General features: G+C 38.7%; 1 protein-coding gene across 19 annotated transcripts in view; it reads left to right on the top strand.

Annotated features, from left to right (window-relative positions):
- The window catches only part of ERC2 (ELKS/RAB6-interacting/CAST family member 2), an 840,901-nt gene that overhangs the window by 762,817 nt on the left and 56,421 nt on the right, over nt 1-21,663 (top strand). For 18 of the 19 annotated variants that reach the window (XR_012669214.1, XR_012669216.1, XR_012669218.1 and 15 more), the window contains one exon: nt 5,564-5,753. The exons of the other annotated variant lie outside the window; for it this stretch is intronic. The gene's annotated coding sequence lies outside the window, so the exon portion shown is untranslated. The remainder of the gene's footprint in view (nt 1-5,563; nt 5,754-21,663) is intronic. 19 annotated transcript variants of the gene reach the window in all.

Genomic DNA, 21,663 nt, shown 5'->3' on the forward strand with positions numbered 1-21,663 from the left:
AGTTGACAGGAAAGCCATATTGACTAGTAGAATGAGCAAGAGATTAAGCACTTGACTTTTATTCCTAGCTCTGCCAAGAGTTCCAACCCTCTAAACCTGCTATTTACATAGAAAACCTATGCCTTTGCACTGAGGTTTCGTTCTTCTCTGAGTGGCTCCTTCTCCCTTTTAGCATGGTTTATGTTGGATCCATTTACCATGGGGAACTACTTAAGGGTGGTTTCCAAACTGTGGAGAAGAAAATTGGGTAAATTAATGCTAACAAGGATTAAACAGAACCACAGGTGATGCCATCTCTGTAGCTCTTCCACCAACCCTCTCATCCTGAAATCCTGCATCTTGCAGTGTTCCAGACAACCAGAGAAGGGATAGATGATGATGTAGAAGTAGCTGTGGCCTGTGCTGGGATCCCTGGGATCCTTCTGCCTATGGAGGGAATGATAATTTTTCCAAACTTACTTAAGTACCTATTACTTGAGAACTAGAGACATTTACTTCAAGTTGTAAAATACTTTAAAATAGTCACTTTTGAATTATTTGTGAGTGGGGGAAACCATTTGAAATTTGTAAGCAGAATTTTCTCAGTTACCTAGTTCAAAAACATCTAAATGGATTTTCTTCAAGCTTTTCCCAAAAATATTACATTTGGCACGAGACAAAGCATGTGGAATCTCAGCCCCCAAATGGAACATTCTGAGAAAATAGGAGTTTATAAGAAAAGTAAAATTTCATAGAATCATAGAGAAGTTGGAAATGGAAAAGATCTGTCTATTGATCTTCTGTTTTCATATAACACCTTTTATTGTGGTATCTAAGAGCTGTAAGATTATCCAGTTCATCTTTCTGCAAACGCAAAACTGTTCCCTGCAGAACCTTTAAATGTTCATTTCCATGAATACTATAACACAAAATACATGAATAATCAGTAAAAGTTACATAGACACTCTGTTACTGATTCATTCCAGATAACTCAGCCATTTTGGACTAATATTTGCATATATATTCAAATTAATAGACAGGGAATTGTCCAGCAAAAGATTGAAGACATGCTTCTACAGCAGCCAAAGTATCAAAAATGTGTTTGGCTTTATCCCCCTGATGCAGCAGTTTCAGAATATAGTCATACGTATCCCACATTGAGATGATTCTTCTTTGTTCCTGTCTTAAAAATGTAATGCCGTGTTACCCATATACAACATAATCTTCCAAAATGTATACTGGGTTTAGAGAAATCACCCGTAAGTTCTACATCAGTTTCTTTTTCCAAAGCATATATCTATCTGCTAAAAGTGCCCTTGTTTTGCCTGTATTATGTCACTCACGTCTGGAAAGAACTGAATCCTGCTGTTTTAGAAGCTGATTTCCTGCTGCTATTTGGCCAATTGTAGGATTCTGTCCCAATTCCTCTAATCCAGTATTTTTCAATAGCACCATATTTGGTCTCATTTGCAAATTCTTTTTCTTCCATGTGAGGTTCTCTAAGCTGGGACAACATATATTGATTTCAGAGTTTTAATGTTCTTTTTCAAAACAGAAGGGAAAGGAAAGCATAAGGAACAGTCTCCTCAACTCCCCTGGGTAGAATATATATTTATATATATTCTCCTTTGATCTGTTGTCCAAAAGTTTTATGGTACTTTAATATTATATAAATCAGCTACAGTTCATGATTTCCTGCTGAAGTCAGGTTTGCTATCTTCTTAAGTTGTTTTTTCCTGTTATAACTCTCTATTCTGAGTTCATTGATCTTGGTTCCTATTATGTCAAAGGTTAACTGATATCCGTCCAACCTGTCTGTACGCAGCCTTCATTAGTTCTTTCACTGTGGTCAGCCTCTTCTAAGGTGAGAATACAAAGGAAGATGGTGTGTCTGATATAACTGATGCATGACCAAAAATGCTTCTGTAAGGAAATCAGTTTTAGCTATCTTTGCTTTACTTTTTGGCATATGGCAAAGACTTATAGCTACCTTGAATTTGCCAGTAACTGGTTTCTGTAAAAGTATAAATTGATCCCCATACATAGCAAAACGTAAACAGAGCAAATTTAGGGACAGATTGTCTAGTGCTTGGCTCTACAATTAACTCTGTTGAATTCAGAGAGACTACTTGTTGAATTCAGAGAGACTCCTTGTGATGTAAGGTACTATTCCTTGAGTAAGGGAATCACAGTCTGGCCCTTAATGAGCTAGAGCATACAGGCATACATGCCTGCTTACTTTGTCAGTTGGCCTTTCTCTGTTGAGAGACAGTTTTGACCAAAATTACATAGGAATTAGTTTACTGAAAAGTTAAAAATGGTTGATTTATGATGATGATCATCATCATTTTACCATACCACAAAAATGAGGATTTCCTCATGCATCAAGAGGTACTGTATGTGCCTTAAATGTAATTTTTTAAAAACTTATAATGCTGTGTGTACTTCTCAAAAAGGTTAAAGATGGTATTAAAGAATTGATACACACTGAATAATTTAGTTGTATGTATTTCAGTGGTACCAAATTTCTCATGCTGGAAAACATGGTACATTTGAGAGGCCCACTTTTAAACTGTACCATGTTTTCTTGCTTTCGCTGTGATTGCCTCTAATCCACTACTCCTTCCCTTTGCTGACTCACTACTACCAGAAGCCACTCCAACCATTGTCTGGCTATACCAAAAGAAGGACAGGAGACATTTGACATGGGTTTAATGAGGCCGCACCTGTATTATTAGATGTCTGGGACTACCCTGCAGATAAAAGTGTACAGTGCAGGTAACCCCAATGTTTATTCCATAATTACCGGGGGGGGGGGCTTTTACCAGCTCCCCCTGTTTTTCCATTCAGGTCCCTCCAGCAAATCCATTCCTGGGACCTTGCCATACCCAGGGGCTTCCCCGGCTCCCCCTCTTTTTCCATCCAGGTCCCTCTAGCAAATCCATTGCTGGAACCTTACCATCCACCCCCCACCCTCGCAGGAGAATTAAGGTGGGCTATAATAATGGGGGTTGGCTGCCTGCTGTATCAATCATAGGAGTCCCCAACCACCCCCTATTTGCTCCTTTACCGAACACCTTTTAAGTCCTTTTCCAAGCCATTTATCCGGTCACTGGTTGCCTTTCCTATGGAGTACCTGCACTGGACATCCACCCTACACTTAAATAATGAGTTGTGACATATGGCCTGCTGCCCTTCATGCCATGCATGAACAGAGCCCACCTGAACTTGCTGTGGGGAAGGCAAAAAAACCCAATTCCACCTAGGCCAATATGGTAGCAAGGGAAAAATTCTGTCCCAGCCCCTCTCAACAAAGGGGCGGCTAGCGTAATGCCCACAGCAGGTCTAGACCAAACCTAGTATTTTACCACCTAAAGGGGAGGAAGGGTCTGTGCCGCCTCAGCCTGCACCACGAAAAAGGGAGGGTTAAGGCACAGGTCTGCCCCTTTTAAGCCCCTCATTCCCAGGAGATGAGTCAGCAACCATACTGACCCTTTTGCAGCAGTTTTTATCTCCTCCCCCACAAGCCATAAAGCAGAGTTCCCGTCATTCAGCCAGCCAGACAGCCAAATCCCCCTCCCCCCCCACCCCTGGTTAAAAGTGCAGGGTGGTCATTAGCTGATGTGAAATGCCAGCGCAGCATTGCGGGTGGGGATGAGAACAGACCAGTAGTACAGCTATGGCACTGAGAGAATATTTCACCTACTAACAGGTTTTGCTGATGGTGATGGGATACAGAAGTTAGAACAAAGAAGACAAAAAGGGAAAGAAAAAGGTATGAGAGTATAAGTGGAAAAGAGAGAAGAGAAAGAAATGCAGAGCAGACTAAAGGAAAACGGTAGGGAGAAGAGAGTATGATAAGAGAGGAAATTAGGACAGATTAGACGGAAGGGAAATATGGAACCCCCCTACACAGTTTGGCCACAGGCAATTACAGTTGGCAGGTACTGTATGTAAGATTTGTCCATAAATAATATGTTAATATTTCTAATTATGGAAGATACATAAGGGAATGGAATAATCATCAAGAGATTTATTTTACAAAATATAAAGTATAAGGATTTGTAAGTGCTTCCATAATATTCATTTGATGAGTTTTGTAGATGTAGTGTACTTTTCTACTTGTACTTTAAAATTAATTTAAAGCCTTGTTGTTACGCTTCAAATTGTGAAATCTTCTAAGGTCAACAAGTGAAGTAATTGACCTGCCTCCTGTAGGATAAAAATATGTAAGATAAATTACATAATTAGTTTTAATTACATAATTACAGTGTTTAATGTGTGGGGGTCAAAGGTTACTATTACATTTAGAAGTTATGGCAAAGAACACAAAAATAAGCAACATAGTTTAATTCTGTGTTTCTTTAAGGCTTTATAAAAGGGGTTCAGTATGAGCTATCCTTGACCTTGAACATTGGATGATTATGGCAAATAATATATTGCTGTTATGCCTTGTAGAATCATAGAGACACCTTTGTAAATGGCTAAGTGCACTTTACCAAAGACTTCATTTAGATTTAAAATATACGAAAGTTAATCAGCAGTGGGAACTCAACTGACAGCAATTTAATTTGATTGGGTAAGGTAATTACGTGATTACCAGTAGTGTTTATATATGCACAAGGATATTTTTATTGGAAAAATCTAATTGCTTTCTTACTAAGAAGAGAAAAAAACAAACAAATTTGTTATCACAGGTTAAGAGGATATCCTTCACTCCTCTATGAAATGGCTTCTTGTTATATATTAGAGAAAAAATGAATTTGTTTTACCTTAGAACATTTGCTGATTTGCAGCAGGATTATATTAAGCTATTTTTTCTAAAATATAAGTAATGCTGTCTTTTTTTTTTCGGGGTGAATCTTATCACTTACTCTGGAATTTGGTGATACCCTAAAGATTTTGTGATGCTGGTCATTCATGATCCCTTTTAATTGTGCAAAAGCTGTTGCTTAAATACATCATAGTTTTTCCATCTAGAAAATGAACATTGGCCAAAGCTAAACCTAAGGATCCAGGTTATTAACAGTTATTTGGGTTTCCCATGTTAAAAAAAAAGGCAGTTATTTACTATATCAGAGTTGGAGTTGCCAGCTGACAGAATCAATGTGTTGCACTCTTATGAGACTGGATTTAGAGTTGCCTTCTAGGGCATTGCTGAGTGAAATCTCATTTTATTTACTAAAGTCCTGATGCAAAGCCCATTTAGCTCAATGAATCAATCCCTGATTTTTCATGGTACTGGTGATGCATGCCACTTTTCAGAGTTGCATCAGATGTCATTGAAGAGATACAAGCAGGAAACTAAAGATGACAAGAACAATTTAGCACCTTGTTGGACACATCCAATCAGTGGTATTGGGATGCTGGACAATAAATCCTGACTCTCGAGTTAAATCATTAAGGCAACAGAATATTAAAAAGGGAAATAAATGAAATGGGCTAATTTACAATATGACAAGTTTGGTCATCTGGATATATTTCTGGTTCTTCAAATACACTATTTCTCCCCATACTTGTTTTTCCCTTATGCATGTTTTAAATAAAATATTACAATTTTGAATGTGTTGTCTTTTTAAACTAGATGATCCAGTCACTGTTGGAGGCACATAGCCATGGCAAATCTCACGCTGTACATTGATCACCTGTCCAACCTTTGCCTAGAGTGTGATCCCCAGTTCCTTCAAGAGATCCATCTTTACCTGTCTATAAAGAGGAGGAGGAAGAGAGAGACATCTGGGATAATCACATATCAAAGATTAACACCAGAGCAGGTTGAATCTTAATTTTATATTGTTTTCTAAATCAGTTGCCAGTACTGATTTTAATATTTGCTGAAGATTTTTCCTTGATGCATATTGTAATGTCAACAGACAGATTGCAGTATGTGACAAGTTTTTACCATCTTAAAAATTTCTTGATTAAACGTCCTACTTACCAAAATTATGCATACATTTTTCACAGGCCCAAAGTGTGAAACTGAATCCCAGATCAGTCCAGCAAGTATAAAGAAATCAGTTAATGATGATCATGTTTAGTGGTGTCTTTGAACATGTCTCTTGCAAACATGCCTAATACAAAGTCAGAAATGATTTGTGAAGAAGTCCAAAAATATGGAGGTTATGTTATTCTTCTACCATTCTGTGCTTACATAGTTGAATGCAGGATCTTCAACATGTACACTCATTTGCTCCAGGCATATTAAACTTACATTTCTTACCCATTCTTCCTCTTCCATTACCATGAGAACCTTGATATGCACAAAACAGACAGGGTTTCACTTACTATCCTAAGGACTTCCCCTCCAGGAGCCTAGCACAGCCCACACACAATTCTGGAATATGTCCAGCTTTTTTCCTAAGCAGAATGTGAACCAGTGACCTTGTGGGCCTCAGGCAAGAGGGCTGCCTACTGAGCCACCAATACCCAGGCCATCAATAAGTTTTAAATGCCAGTTGCAGACTTCATAGAGATAATGACTTCAGTGTGTAAAGGTTTTGTTGTGGAGACCACAGCCTCACATATGGTGTGATAGAGTAAATATGCTGAAGCCATTTTAGATCTGTTGTGTAACTGAACTGTCTTGATATAACAGTATTTGCAGTACATTTCCATTCATGAGATATTATTGAAAGTGACACTGATATATAGGTTTAGGCCGAGAGTGTAGATATTGTACCAAGAAGGTTTAGCAAAAACAGAAATGTTTTCATGAAATTGTTAGAGTGGAAATTTCAATGTAAACAGTTTTTGTTTGGATTTAAACATTCTCCTGCAGAATTTGCAACCCACAAATTGCAATGTTGTGCTAGTGAACGAGAACCTGAAAGTAAAAATATTTGTAACCGAGAACCAGATACTGAAAGTGATGAGTCAATTTTTATTATGTTTGTTAAATGAAATGCAAAGACTAAACAAATATAAATCTTGAAAGGTTAGATTTAAAAATTATTTCAAATATAACAATCCAAGGCAACATTAGTAACACAGTAAAGAAATTTGTTTGTTTTTTAATATTATTTTTAACCTGAGAATACTCCTTTATCATATGTTCTTGTGTTGTTCGGTTATAATATAAAATTACTCTAGATGAAACCTTAAGGTTTCTGGTCTATTTCTATTTTATTAATGTTCTCCATTTCCAATTTGGTAGTAAAAAATAAATAAAAGGTGTATGAGATTTTAGATAATTCTCATTCATTTAATGTTATTATTAATCATGTTTATTACTAGGGCCCTACCAAATTCACGGGCGTGAAAAACATGTCACGGACCGTGAAATATGGTCTTTTGTGTACTTTTACTCACAGATTTCATGAGAGAGACCAGTGTTACTCAAACCGGGGGTCCTGACACAAAAGGGGGTCGCAAGGCTATTGTAGGGGGGTAGTGGTATTGTCACCCTTACTTAGGAGCTGCTGCGCAGCACTGCCTTCAGAGCCGGGCAGCCAGAGAGTGGTGGCTGCTGGCCGGGTGCCCAGCTCTGAAGGCAGTTCAATCTATTTAAATGTTAATGTTTTTGATACAACTTAATGGATCAGTAAGCATTAAATATGAACCTAGAAAACTTGACTAGATCACTAGCATTATCAAATCAATTTGAATATTTAATCAATATTTCTGATTAGATAATATATGTTTTCATTATTTATGCTACCGTTGAGCCCAGACCTGCAGATGCTTAATCACACATGTAGTCCTGACTTATGCAAGTAGACCTTACTGACTTAAATGTGTGCACTCATGTGAGTAACAGTCTGCAATATCAGGCCAGATTTTTTTTTTTTTTTGGTTGCACTAAAATGTTAGTTTTCATAATGACAGCTGAGAAATATTTTTAAAGTCTCTTGAGGGATGTAGCTGGTATAACACTAGAACTGTAGATTTGCTTGGCAGTCCTTTTGTTACTTTTGTATGTCTGCTCCAAATACTTCAAGAAAACAAGTGATGTGCAATATTTTTGTTACTTTGCATCCAGTAGATATACCACTTAATTTGGTATCTGAAATTGCGATATTGTGAACTGGCCCTTTAAATGCCACATAAACTGGTAAAATATAAAACAGAAACAGAAAATTAAATACACAGAGCCCTTTTTTAAAAAGGGTCAGTTTCTGTCACTCATGCTTATGTTAATTGGTACCTTGCTCGACAAGTATCCCTATTGATTGCAGCGAGGCTACTCACAGAGTAAGGAAGCAATCAGTATGAGCAGGGGTGGTAGAATCTGTGCAAAAGTAGGATACTTTTGGGAAAGATGATAATTTCATCACTGTTGAAACTGAGGTCCTTTATTTCTCCACAAGACAGATACAGCACATTTGGCAGCAGTGCATGGTTCCCCACTCAGTTCTGTCACTCTGCCTTAAATTTTCATTGGAAGGACCATCTCTTTACAATGCCTACAGAGTAATATTGCTACATATCTTTCATAAACAATGTATTTCATAGTGCACGGCAAATACAACAATAGGTGTTATAAGTCAGTACTATAATTAGTTTACCTAGGTGGGGGCAGTACATAGGAAGTGTGATGAGGTGATGGGAACATGTGCCAGTACATGGAACTAACTAGTGGGATGATTGTTGAACACTGCAAAGAAGAGGTAGGTTTTGAGCTGCATTTCCAAAACAATTATGTCCATGAAGTAGAGAGTGGTACCAAGGTGGTGAATATGATATAACTAGCTAGATAGTGAGTACACTGTTTGTGATAGCTAGTGCAGTGTCAAAAAAGTATTGACTTCAAATAGGAAGATAGCGACTGGGGGGTCTGAAAGGATGATTGAGTTGACAGAGTATTTGGGAGTTCAGAGAGAAATTGGTAGGACCATAGCTATGAAAATCATTGAAGATGAGAGCAATTTCTTAATGGTTGGGGGGGGATTTTGGAGGCCAGTGGAAGTCTTTCAGGATGGGTGTATTATGGTTGTGTTTTTACCTATGAGTGGTCACACTTATTACAATGTTCTAGAAAGACTGGTGGTTGGGTATGCATGACTTTGGGAAACCACAGAGGGAGGGAGGTACAGTAATCAACTAAAATGATTAGGGGGTTGGGGTACATGACTTATGAGGCGAGGCTGAGGGAAATGCACTTATTTAGTCTCCAGAAGAGAAGAGAGAGGGGGGATTTGATAGCAGCCTTCAACTACCTGAAGGGGGGTTCCAAAGAGGATGGAGCTCGGCTGTTCTCAGTGGTGGCAGATGACAGAAGAAGGAGCAATGGTATCAAGTTGCAGTGGGGGAGGTCTAGGTTGGATATTAGGAAAAACTATTTCACTAGGAGGGTGGTGAAGCAGTGGAATGGGTTACGTAGGGAAGTGGTGGAATCTCCATCCTTAGAGGTTTTTAAGGCCCGGCTTGACAAAGTTCTGGCTGGGATGGTTTAGTGGGGTTGGTCCTGCTTGAGCAGGGGGTTGGACTAGATGACCTCCTGAGGTCTCTTGCAACCCTAATCTTCTATGATTCTTCTGTGATTCTATGATGTGATGAATGAGAAACCAGAGTGAGTATCAAGACCGTAGCCAATGGGCGGCTGTGTTGTGGAAATGATAGGCAGGCTTGCAGTATAGCCCTATGAGAACTTATAATGAGCGTGGGATCAAGAATGACTCCAAGATTATGGATATAATGGGTAAAAGATATAGATTAGCTAAAAGCTCCAATAGAGGTGTTTCTCTTCCAAAGAACAGTAGGAAGATACCCATTTTAGCGACATTCAGTGAAAGAATGTTCATATGGCATCTGATGCTTATATGTATTTCCTTTTACCAGTTTAAAATTTATTGCCTTTCAATTTAATTGGATATGCCCTCGTTCTTCTATAAAGAGAGATTAAATAACAGCATTCTACACCAGTGGTTCTCAAATTTTCCATGCTTTGACCCCTTGTTACAACAGAAAAAGGTGTCAGGACCCCCACATTGCCTTATTCCCTTTAATTTAGCTATAAAGGAAAGGAGGATATTCACAACCCTCTGGAACCTGTTTGCAACTGTTCTTGGAGGTCACGAGCCCTAGGTTAAGAACCCACAATATATAACATTCATCATTTTATACACCTCTTCCAGGCCATTCTTATTCATATCTCCTGTAAACTAAACAGTCCCTTCATATGGAAGTCTTTCCATGCGTCGGATCATTTTTGTTGACTTTCTCTGGACCTTTTCTGTTTCTGCTGTATCTTTTTTAGGTGGGGTAACCAGAACTGAACTCAATATTCCACTTGAGGTATATCATCAGTTTATTTAATGATATTATAACATTTTCCATATTATTTTCTATCCTGTTCTTTATACACCTGAAGATGACAATCTTCTACAAAAGAATTAAGTTGAATATGTGGCATTGATGGTTGAAGTGATATATGAAGCTACTATCGTCAGGCTTATTTCTAGGCCCTTTCAGTACTTACTCATTCTATGGAGATGACCAGTGAGGGTGCCAGATGTGATGGTGGTTTTGATGTGGTCATTTGTCCACTAGAAAGCAGATTGAATCCACCATATCTTTTGGATAGGCTAACAAACATCTATAAGATGATAATGATTTTTGGTCATGATCAACCTGAGCTGTATTTATACCTATGAACTAGAGTTGAAAGGCGCTGTGTATCCCATTACCCATCCCCTGAATGCTGGTATTTTAAAGACTTAACACCATTTTTAGTTTATGTACATGTCTAGAGGAAAAGCAATCTGTTCATGTATTGGCCTTTAAAATACCAGCTACTCTTTTGTTAAAAAAAATGGAGATGTCAATCTGAATTTACCAGCTTGTTAATAAATGATGACTGAGGATTTGAACAAGCATTCAGATGCTGGACTAATAACTTTAACCAGCCTGTCAGATAGCTTCAACCCACTCATATAGGAACATATACAGTGTAGCAGTCACTCAGGAAATATGAAACTATGAGAACAGCTGAATAAATTCAAACACATTTTTGAACATTCTAACCATTGTCTTAAAAATTGGATAATATAGAAGAAAAACTAATGCCACTTTCTTTTGTTTTTGTTATTCTCTTCAATAACTGGGAGAACTTAAAATGTCTTGGAGTTGCTGGTTTAAAGAACAACTGGCAATTTTTTAACACTATGGTATATTTAGCCACCCCATATGAACTCTATTCCTTCTCACTCATTAAGGAATGAATCTGGTTTCTGTTTTGTTCAATACTGTATATACATCACACCCATAAATATTTGAACTAAGTAAATATAGGATCTCAAGCATAGAATAAGCTTTCAGTATAAATTGGGGGCTGGGAGTGTCTTTTAAAATATTTTATTCAAAGGCCAAATGCTGCCCTTTAGAAAAAAAATGCTTAAGCTAAAAAATGGATGGATTTCCATGTGCTGTATAGCAGCAAATTCTTGACCAGATTATGTCTTGATTTTCACATTTATATGTCTACAGATCTGGCTATAAAGACTCTGTGGGGAGGGGTTTGCGGATACCCGCTTCAGAAACACATGGCCAGTGTTCAGCCATATCTGGGGCTAGTTTAATTCTCCTTCTTCATTCAAGGTGCCTCATTTTTGCTTACAAATACAGAACAGACTCCCTAGTAATTTTCTTACTTGAAGGCACAATGATTTTATTCCTAACTGGTAAAAGCATGAATTGGACATACATTTATGACTGTGCTAAAAAAACCCTATGCATAATGTGAAAGATACTTCTGTGATGGATAGTTGCAAAAAATATACCAAACAAGTTGCATATTGTAAAATTTTGATTAAAAGTGTACTTATATAGATTTATATTTATAGCCCAGTGGTGGTATATATGTGACATTTATGCATTGCAAAATTATGAATGAAAGTTTGCATGATTTTGTCACATGGACATTTGTTGCTGTCACCCTCTCCCAGATGTCTCAATACTTTGTCTATATGATACATATGATATGAAATTCGGAGGGACAGTCTAGGTTACAACCAGTGGTACAGTCCATCGAGGCTTGTCTTGGAATGAGACAAGGTTTTTGTTATATTTTGGAGTCTGGTTTAAACGATTTTCTGCGTACCCACTTAATGTGGTTAGATCAGCCCCTTCTGTAATGTCTCGATCCTCTTGTCTGTAATATGCCTTTTAAATATGATCAAACATAGAATATATTTAATTATAAACGAGTCTTTTAAAACAAAGACAATTATAAATATAGCACATATGGACACTGTTTACAAGGCAAAATCATACAATGCAAGAAACAAAATATAAATGTAATGTATAGAAACAATATTACTATGCATTACACATAAACAATTAATTAATTAACGTGAATCTCCTCCATTTAACTTTACAAAACCAATAATTTACATTAAAAGGAGTACAGTGTCTACCCTTTATTTTGATAATGGTTATATCTATTCACTGAATACCTGAGGCGGCACAAAAGTGCATGCTGCTTTAGCAAAGTTAATAATAACTTACACTCTAAATTTTTCTTCCAGCTATTTCTGTTTCACATGGTAATATAGGAATTAATGGGATACTATGTTAATTCTACTGACTCTGGCCATACCTGCCCCTTTGTGGGGTTCTGCAACATAAAGAGGGGAAAACATGCACAGCTAGAGATATCCACCCTTCCCAGAGGATGAGAGAATAACAGCACATCTGCAACAAGGTGCAGTGGTTACTGTTAGCTCCTTAAATGTTGAACCGTATGCTCATGGAAGTCAATGGCAAAGCTCCCACTGACTTTAGTAGTTCAGGACCAAGGCCTAAATGCATAAAGCCACATTTATGCATTGTACAATATAAATACAAACATACATCACTAAAAATAATGAACTTGTGTTAATGGCATGTGAAGTTTAAGTCTCAAAAATTGGGAATTTCTGAAAACTAAGGTTGCTCTGACAACATTAATTTAGACACAGAGCACATCCTACTTATTTTATGGTATACATTAGTAGCAGACAATATTAATTTGGGTTTTCATTTAACAAGGAAAATAAAACTGCAAAATGTGACATACTGATAGCATGGTCATGTTACAGCTATCAGATTAATTTTAATCATGCCGGGAATTTCCTGACTTTTGAGGTCTTGATTTTTGAACCTTAACATTGAATTAATCTGTTTTGTTTTGTTTTAAACTTTCATGGTTTTGAAAAAGAAATATGAAAAAAAGAAATGCTTTGCTCACAGAACTTGTGTATACCCTGGTCCAGTGCAATCAGTTTGTAGAGTTTGAAAGTTGTTTGAAACTGAGCTATTCTGTTTACACCTAAACTTTGGTGCTATCCCTATGCTGAAATACGTTATGTAAATCAACCTGTTTAAAACACTTTAGTAAAATATCTACACTAAAGGCTCCATAGCCCAATAACTCTCTCCTCTGCAGAGCCCATACAACTCCCCGGTTCCTGGCTCCAGCAGATAGAGCAATCCTTAATTAATCCTTTAAATTCCTTAATACAGAGCTTTTTGGCCTAGAGCATTAATAAATTCCTTGGCCTGTAGATACACTTTCAGCCTCTGCTGGTTTCGGTGATGCAGTGTCCTTAATACATGTATTTTAAAAAGTAGAAAAATACAAGAAAAGTTATGCACAAAATTTTAGTTTTTAACCCGCAACTTCAAAGCTGCTGAATTGATTTTCTTCAAAGTTTTCTTCAAGCAGACTTTTTCAATGAGATCTGCAAAACAAAGTTTGACATTCCTAGCTGTAGCCATTTGACGCAGACACAGCAGCAAATTGAGGACAGACACATGCATGGAATTAAGCGGCAGGCTGTAACTTTTTTTAAACTTTAGAACAGGGGAGGGGCACTACTTGCCCATCGCCCATACTCTTCCACGCCAGGCATTTAATTGGTTTCAGTGCAGGGATTACAGGGCTACTTACCATGTAACCCATAACTCGAGGTATGTTCTCCTCAGCCTTCCCCACTGGACTCAGCTCTCTCTGAGTCCAAGCACCCTCCCTCCTGTGAGGGGGACAGAGGATGCAGAACGGTTGGGACCTTGACTTGTAATGACCCTGGCCCACGAAGGCCTCACCCTATCCCATGAGCCCGAGGCCCATCACGAAACTGCAAGCCTTTTAACTCTGGGAACCCTTTATTTTATCATTTTAACGCACTAGAAACTGGCCTCCAGTTACAGTGAATTAACAATTCAACCCAAGTACCTCAGTTAGGTACTAAGTGCATTCCTACTTAACCCACTGTGGGTTGAAGGTGCTGTGAGGACTTAAATTAATAATGTACTTAGGTAAATTTTGGACTTTGAGCTCCAAATATTATTTTTATATGAAGCTAAAACATCATTTCAGTTTGTATATATCTTAACTCGTGTGTGCTAATGATATGTTACTTTTATTTCTTTTTAGTTGTATCTTACTCCTTTAGTTACCAGAAAACAATAATTTGCTTTATTCTTGGTTCAGAAGTATTAATTATGTAGCATTCAGCTATTTGGGAGGGAAACAGGGAGAAGTAAACCAAATGTTAATTGCAGACAAATACATCTTAAAATGTGGCATATTTTTAAATATATTTTTTTTAAAAATTGGGTAACCTGCAAGAAAAGCTAACAATGAATAAACAGGTTTCAGAGGAACAGCCGTGTTAGTCTGTATTCGCAAAAAGAAAAGGAGTACTTGTGGCACCTTAGAGACTAACCAATTTATTTGAGCATGAAGTGAGCTGTAGCTAACGAAAGCTCATGCTCAAATAAATTGGTTAGTCTCTAAGGTGCCACAAGTACTCCTTTTCTTTTAATGAATAAACAGTTCAGGGTACATATGAAAAAATACTTCACCTGATAGAATTGTTCCACAGTTGACCGGTGCAGGTAAATAGTTTCTCAGATACGCCCTAAAGAGTCTCTGTCAGGGTTCCTTCCCCACTCTGAACTCTAGGGTACAGATGTGGGGACCCACATGAAAGACCCCCTGAGCTTATTCTTACCAGCTTAGGTTAAAAACTTCCCCAAGGTACAAACTTTGCCTTGTCCTTGAACAGTATGCCGCCACCACCAAGTGTTTTAAACAAAGAACAGGGAAAGAGACCACTTGGAGAGGTCTTCCCCCAAAAATATCTCCCCAAGCCCTACACACCCCCTTTCCTGGGGAGGCTTGAGAATAATATCCTAACCAATTGGTTACAAAATCATCAAAGACCCAAACCCCTGGATCTTGGAACAATGGAAAAATCAGTCAGGTTCTTAAGAGAAGGATTTTATTAAAAAAAGAAAGGTAAAAATACTTTACAGGGTATTCAGATTCAAAACACAGAGGATCCCCCTCTGGGCAAAACCTTAAAGTTAGAGAAAACAGGAATAAACCTCCCTCTTAACACAGGGAAAATTCACATAAAACAAAAGATAAACTAATCCACCTTGCCTGGCTTACCTATACTGCTTGCAATATTGGAGACTTGGATTAGGATGGGTTGGAGAAGATGGATTTCTGTCTGGCCTCTCTCAGTCCCAAGAGAGAACCACCACGTAAACAAAGAGCACAAACAAAAGTCCTCCCCCCCCTCCAAGATTTGAAAGTGTCTTGTCCCCTTATTGGTCCTTTGGGTCAGATGCCAACCAGGTTAGCTGAGCTTCTTAACCCTTTACAGGTAACAGAATGTTGCCTCTGGCCAGGAGGGATTTTATAGCACTGTATACAGAATGGCGGTTACCTTTCCCTTTATATTTATGACAGTCTCTAATAAATTTATTTGATGGGAAATAAACAGTACATAAGGCACTTTGTGTAAAGGAATCATATCCCACATATGTATTGTCATTCTACATTTGCTATAAGGAATCCATTTCTGTAAACTATATTTCACTACCCATTAGATATAGGCTTTCTAGGTCCCAGGTGTGGTCGTTGTGCTGACATTCAGGCAAGCTTGAACCACCATTGTGCATTTCCAGCAGTTTTAGTTTTTTTGTATACTAATTAAGGGTATACTGGTAAATCTCTATACAGATCTGTTTTTTCTCACAGAAGCAGAACTCTAAAATAATGAATGCTTAGAAAAGGGAAATGAATTACACATTCATGAATTCATGATCTAGGCACAAACATTTAAATATGTTTAATGACAGCAAGCTACACTTCTGGAAATAATGTTTTGCAAACAGGCTTGTGGAAAGCTGGCTTCTTATATATGTTTCATACATTAAATTAATGTTCTCAATCAAAGGATTATTAAAAACAAAATGCATGAGGAGCAGCAGGAATATCACTTGGTGAAATAGCATAAACTTTTAAAACTCTCTTTTGAAGTAATTTTTCCATCTGTTTTAACTAAGTGCCATGCCATTGTATACCTGTACAATATTTAAAGCACAGTGCTGAAGTATGAAGGCTTCCTTTGTTTCATGTGTTACAAGCCCATGTTCTGTTTGCATTGTATCTTCCATCTTCAGAAAACCTTCCCTCAACTCCCTTGACACTTTGGGTCCCTCTTTACCTAAAAATCCTCAAGTGTGCTCTCTGTCAACATCAACTCTGATCTTAATTCCCTCCAATCTGGCTTCTATTCTACACTCCACCAAAGCCATCCTGCCGCAGGTTACTAATAGAGTCAAGTAAATAATATTAATTGGATAATTTATTTGACAAATTCTACAATATTTTTGAATAATTTATTCAGTTAGTAATTTTCCATTATTTGCACCTTTCTACTTAGTAATGACTCCTGGCTAGCTAATCCAAAGTGACACTTTCTCATTCTTTTTGATTTGTCTGCTTCCACTTCCTCTCTTCTGTTAGGTTCTGCAACTCCTTTTCTCTCTTGGTTCTCATCCAGTCTTGCAGTGTCTCCTTCACTGTATTCTCTAGTGATTCTCCGCTTTGGCCCTATTTCATCATGAATCTTAATGCTGTATCCTCAGTCTTTTCTTCTTCTCCCTCTGTACTGTTTCTGGTGACTAAAGCCAATCCCATATTTTCAACTAGTAACTTTATACAAATGATTCCCAAATGTACCTCCAGACTCTCCCCATTCTCACCTGTCTTGTCTCAAAGTGTTTACAGACCTTTCCTCACTGATGTGTCGCCATCACCTCAAATCCACTGTTTCCAAAACTGAAATTCTGCTCTTGCATGTTGGGGCTGCATCTTACCACTTCCACCTCTTCCCTTCCTTGTCAGAGTGACAAGAAGTTTTTGAAAGATTGGGCCACCATAATTTACACTGGGCTATCCTGACCTTGGTTCCCTTGTCTGCACAAGACATCAATCATGTACACAATAGACTTTGGGATTGGTGGCAGTTATCAACATATGTTCCAGAGAAAGAGAGAAAGCATATCGTGCCTAGCACGATGAATCATTTATTCTTCTTTTTTAACATTTGATTTCCTGTGTATGGGACTCCATAATACTGACAGTTTATTGCAAAGAGATACATAATAGTTAAATACACATTTGCTTTCTTAAAGAACTTGTGCAGTTTTTTTAGTATATGCAAAAATTGTTTGCTTTATGTAACTATTCCCCTTGTCTAAATTTAACTTGTAGAAATTGATGATAAATGTTCAAAGGATCATGTAAAACTGTTAAATTGTCAGCTTCAAAACTGCATAAAATGTTGACGTTTTCATTAGATCCCAGTGCTGAGGAATGTCCGGCTTTCATCATAACAGAGTTGTTTAGTTCTATGTAAAGTCTAAATAGTCTGCCCTTGGGAGATATCTTACTGTCACCTGCTCCTAAATTGAAAATTATTTGTTCAGCCAAAGTTTCTTTTTAAAGGAATTTTTTTTTTCTTTAACAGAGGTCTTTGATGTGGGACAGAATTCCTTCAGTGTAAAATAAGCCAAGGCCTAAGTAAGAGATCCAATATTGGAGAGATGCTATTAAACAATTATTTAGTTTAAATGCATCCTGTTCTAGATAAGCAACTAAAATCTGTCCCTTTTTGACCTCTTTCTTTCTGTCTACATTAAACAGATATCTAGATATTTGGGTATATCGCCTTTTAGATACTTTACCAAGAGAACACTTTAAACCCCTTCTCCTGTTAGCTCTTTCTCAGTAAATAAAAAAAGTACTATGTGAATTTATTTAAAGTATTCATATTCACAGTTCTAATTATCCAAAATATGTACTGTATGGAATAATGGAGGAGCAAAAGATAATAGAATAGACTAGAAAGAGAAAAAGATAATCAAAAGACTGCACATTTCAGATATAACCAGAACTATCAACAGTATAATCTTAATTTAAAATATAAGAAAATTCTACAGACCCTGTAGAACAAATTCAGACTTGATATAAGCAGATGTAGCATTGAAGTTAATAGGAATTGTTCCCACTTACACCAAAACTGTATTTGGGCCTGTGCCTACATCTCAATCTTAAATTTTTCTGTATAAGAAAAAAGAATAAGGCCCTGTTTATTTTTAAAGGCTCTTGTTGAAGTTAGGGGGGAGCTTTCATGAGTAAGACTATTTAAAAACTTAGCAAGGGTCTCTGGTTTTGGCCCTGCTTTAATTGTTTTCATTAAGTATATTGCAAAGTATGTTTTACAAATAAACATAACTGGTTAATGTGAAAGTGTAATATTCTGGCACAAGGGCAAGTGTGGCAGGACCAGAGTATAGGACAGCTGGAGAGAAACTTTGCAGAAGAGCCAGATTTAGAGGGTAGAAACAAACCCCTCTGTGGTTACAGGTTTATTTTTCATGGTTCTTGTACAACCAGGATATGGAAACAAAAATCCCATCACAGCCTCTAGCTACACTTCCTGCATGAAGATGAAATCCTTAAATTCCATTTGGGGTCAATGCTCAGCACCTCTGAAAATCCACCATATGTGCTTTGAGTTGGCACAAAAAAGATGATTCCACCATGATTTCAATAACTTCCATCCCACCATCAACCTCAGCCTGGTCCAGTCCACACAAGAGGTCCACTTCCTGGACACTACAGTGCTAATAAAAAATGATCACATAAACACCACCCTATACCAGAAACCTACTGACCGCTATTCCTACCTACATGCCTCCAGCTTTCACCCTGACCACACCACACGATCCATTGTCTACAGCCAAGCTCTGCGATACAACCGCATTTGCTCCAACCCCTCAGACAGAGACAAACACCTACAAGATCTCTGTCAAGCTTTCTTACAACTACAATACCCACCTGCGGAAGTGAAGAAACAGATTGATAGAGCCAGAAGAGTTCCCAGAAGTTACCTACTACAGGACAGGCCTAACAAAGAAAATAACAGAACGCCACTAGCCGTCACCTTCAGCCCCCAACTAAAACCCCTCCAACGCATTATTAAGGATCTATAACCTATCCTAAAGGATGACCCAACACTCTCACAAATCTTGGGAGACAGGCCAGTCCTTGCCTACAGACAGCCCCGCAACCTGAAGCGAATACTCACCAGCAACTACATACCACACAACAGAACCACTAACCCAGGAACTTATCCTTGCAACAAAGCCCGTTGCCAACTGTGCCCACATATCTATTCAGGGGACACCATCACAGGGCCTAATAACATCAGCCACACTATCAGAGGCTCGTTCACCTGCACATCCACCAATGTAATATATGCTATCATGTGCCAGCAATGCCCCTCTGCCATTTACATTGGTCAAACTGGACAGTCTCTACGTAAAAGAATAAATGGACACAAATCAGATGTCAAGAATTATAACGTTCATAAACCAGTCGGAGAACACTTCAATCTCTCTGGTCATGCAATCACCGACATAAAGGTCACTATCTTACAACAAAAAAACTTCAAATCCAGACTCCAGCGAGAAACTGCTGAATTGGAATTCATTTGCAAATTGGATACTATTAATTTAGGCTTAAATAGAGACTGGGAGTGGCTAAGTCATTATGCAAGGTAGCCTATTTCCCCTTGTTTTTTCCTACCCCCCCCCCAGACGTTCTGGTTAAACTTGGACTTAAACTTGGAGAGTGGTCAGTTTGGATGAGCTATTGCCAGCAGGAGAGTGAGTTTGTGTGTGTGTGTGTGTGTCCCCGGGGAAAAAAAAAGGGGGGGGGGGTGAGAAAGCCTGGATTTGTGCTGGACATGGCCCACCTTGATTACCATGCACATTGTAGGGAGAGTGGTCACTTTGGATGAGCTATTACCAGCAGGAGAGTGAGTTTGTGTGTGTGGTTTTTGGAGGGGTCTGAGAGGGTGAGAGAACCTGGATTTGTGCAGGAAATGGCCCACCTTGATTATCATGCACATTATGTAGAGAGTTGTCACTTTGGATGGGCTATTACCAGCAGGAGAGTGAGTTTGTGTGTGGGGGGGTGGAGGGTGAGAAAACCTGGATTTATGCTGGAAATGGTCCAACTTGATGATCACTTTAGATAAGCTATTACCAGCAGGACAGTGGGGTGGGAGGAGGTATTGTTTCATGATCTCTGTGTGTATATAAAGTCTGCTGCAGTTTCCACGGTATGCATCCGATGAAGTGAGCTGTAGCTCACAAAAGCTCATGCTCAAATAAATTGGTTAGTCTCTAAGGTGCCACAAGTACTCCTTTTCTTTTTGCGAATACAGACTAACGCGGCTGTTACTCTGAAACCACAAAAAATCAGTGGCCCCTTTTGAATATTTGTCTGTGTTTTGCCCAACGTTGAAAGGGAGTGTGTGGTAGAACGGTGTGATAGTCCTGGCTGAGTTCCCCCTTGTGGACCATAATCAGGCTGCTTTGTTGTACCCAGCGTTTGGATTCCACAAGCTTCCAAACTCCCTGGGTCTTAGCAGCATCCAGATGCTGTCTGTAAGTGCAGCCTCTCAGACAGATTCCTGGGGTGCAGACTCCCTGTCTGGTACCCCTTCTCTGGGATATGGGACCCCATGGTCCAGCTGTGCTAGGCTTCAGGACCAGTTCTAAACCTTGCAAGTATCCCCAGTAGCTTATGCATGTCGTCCCTAGAGGTGCCCCCCATGGGCACTCTGATTTACAGTTTAACCCTTCAGGGACCACATGATGTTTACAGTAAGGAACACTCAGGCTTTGCAGAGAAACTTGTTAAACACAAGCACACTTTGCCAGTAGAAAGCACAAGAGAGTTACAGATCTATGGAAAAACAACAAACAGTTGTACACAATTCCCTCCCTCCATATCCCTCACCACTTGTGAGAGTCTTTTGGGTCTTGGTCAGTGTCCTTTTGGGTCTTGGTCCAGGCTCCTCCTGCCCAGTCTTCTTTTTCTGGTAATAGTGTGACCCCCCTCCTTAACAGTGAGTGTGTCTTTTTTAAAACAGTCTGACACCTTTTCTCCTTCTATCCTTGCCCTGGGGTACTTCCGTTTTCCAATCCTTTGGGTGCTCCGCTGGGCAGAGGGTTGGTAACACCCATTATCCTGCCACAGTAAGGCTATTTAATTGTTGATTTCATTCAGGTTCAGACACGTAGGCACCAGCCCATCTACCTTTCCACCCACCCTCCCTCAAACAAGGGGGATGATGCCATCCAACATAACAAGCATATAGAGTGAAAGGTTACACTCAAAATGGAGGCTGAATTACAACACATCCCTCACCCCTCAAAATCAGACTGGGGACACTGGCAAAATGCCCAAACTGTTACAAGCTAGAAATAGACCCAGGTTTCCTGAATGGTAGTCCTATGATTTAGCCACAAGACTAGCTTTTCTTCTTTATATTTGACTGTATTAAGATACCCAGCTAGTCTAGTGTGAAGCTTTTGTGCAGGGATGTATAG

Source organism: Caretta caretta, chromosome 7 (assembly GCF_965140235.1).
Source record: "Caretta caretta isolate rCarCar2 chromosome 7, rCarCar1.hap1, whole genome shotgun sequence".
Classification (NCBI taxonomy): Eukaryota; Metazoa; Chordata; order Testudines; family Cheloniidae; genus Caretta; species Caretta caretta.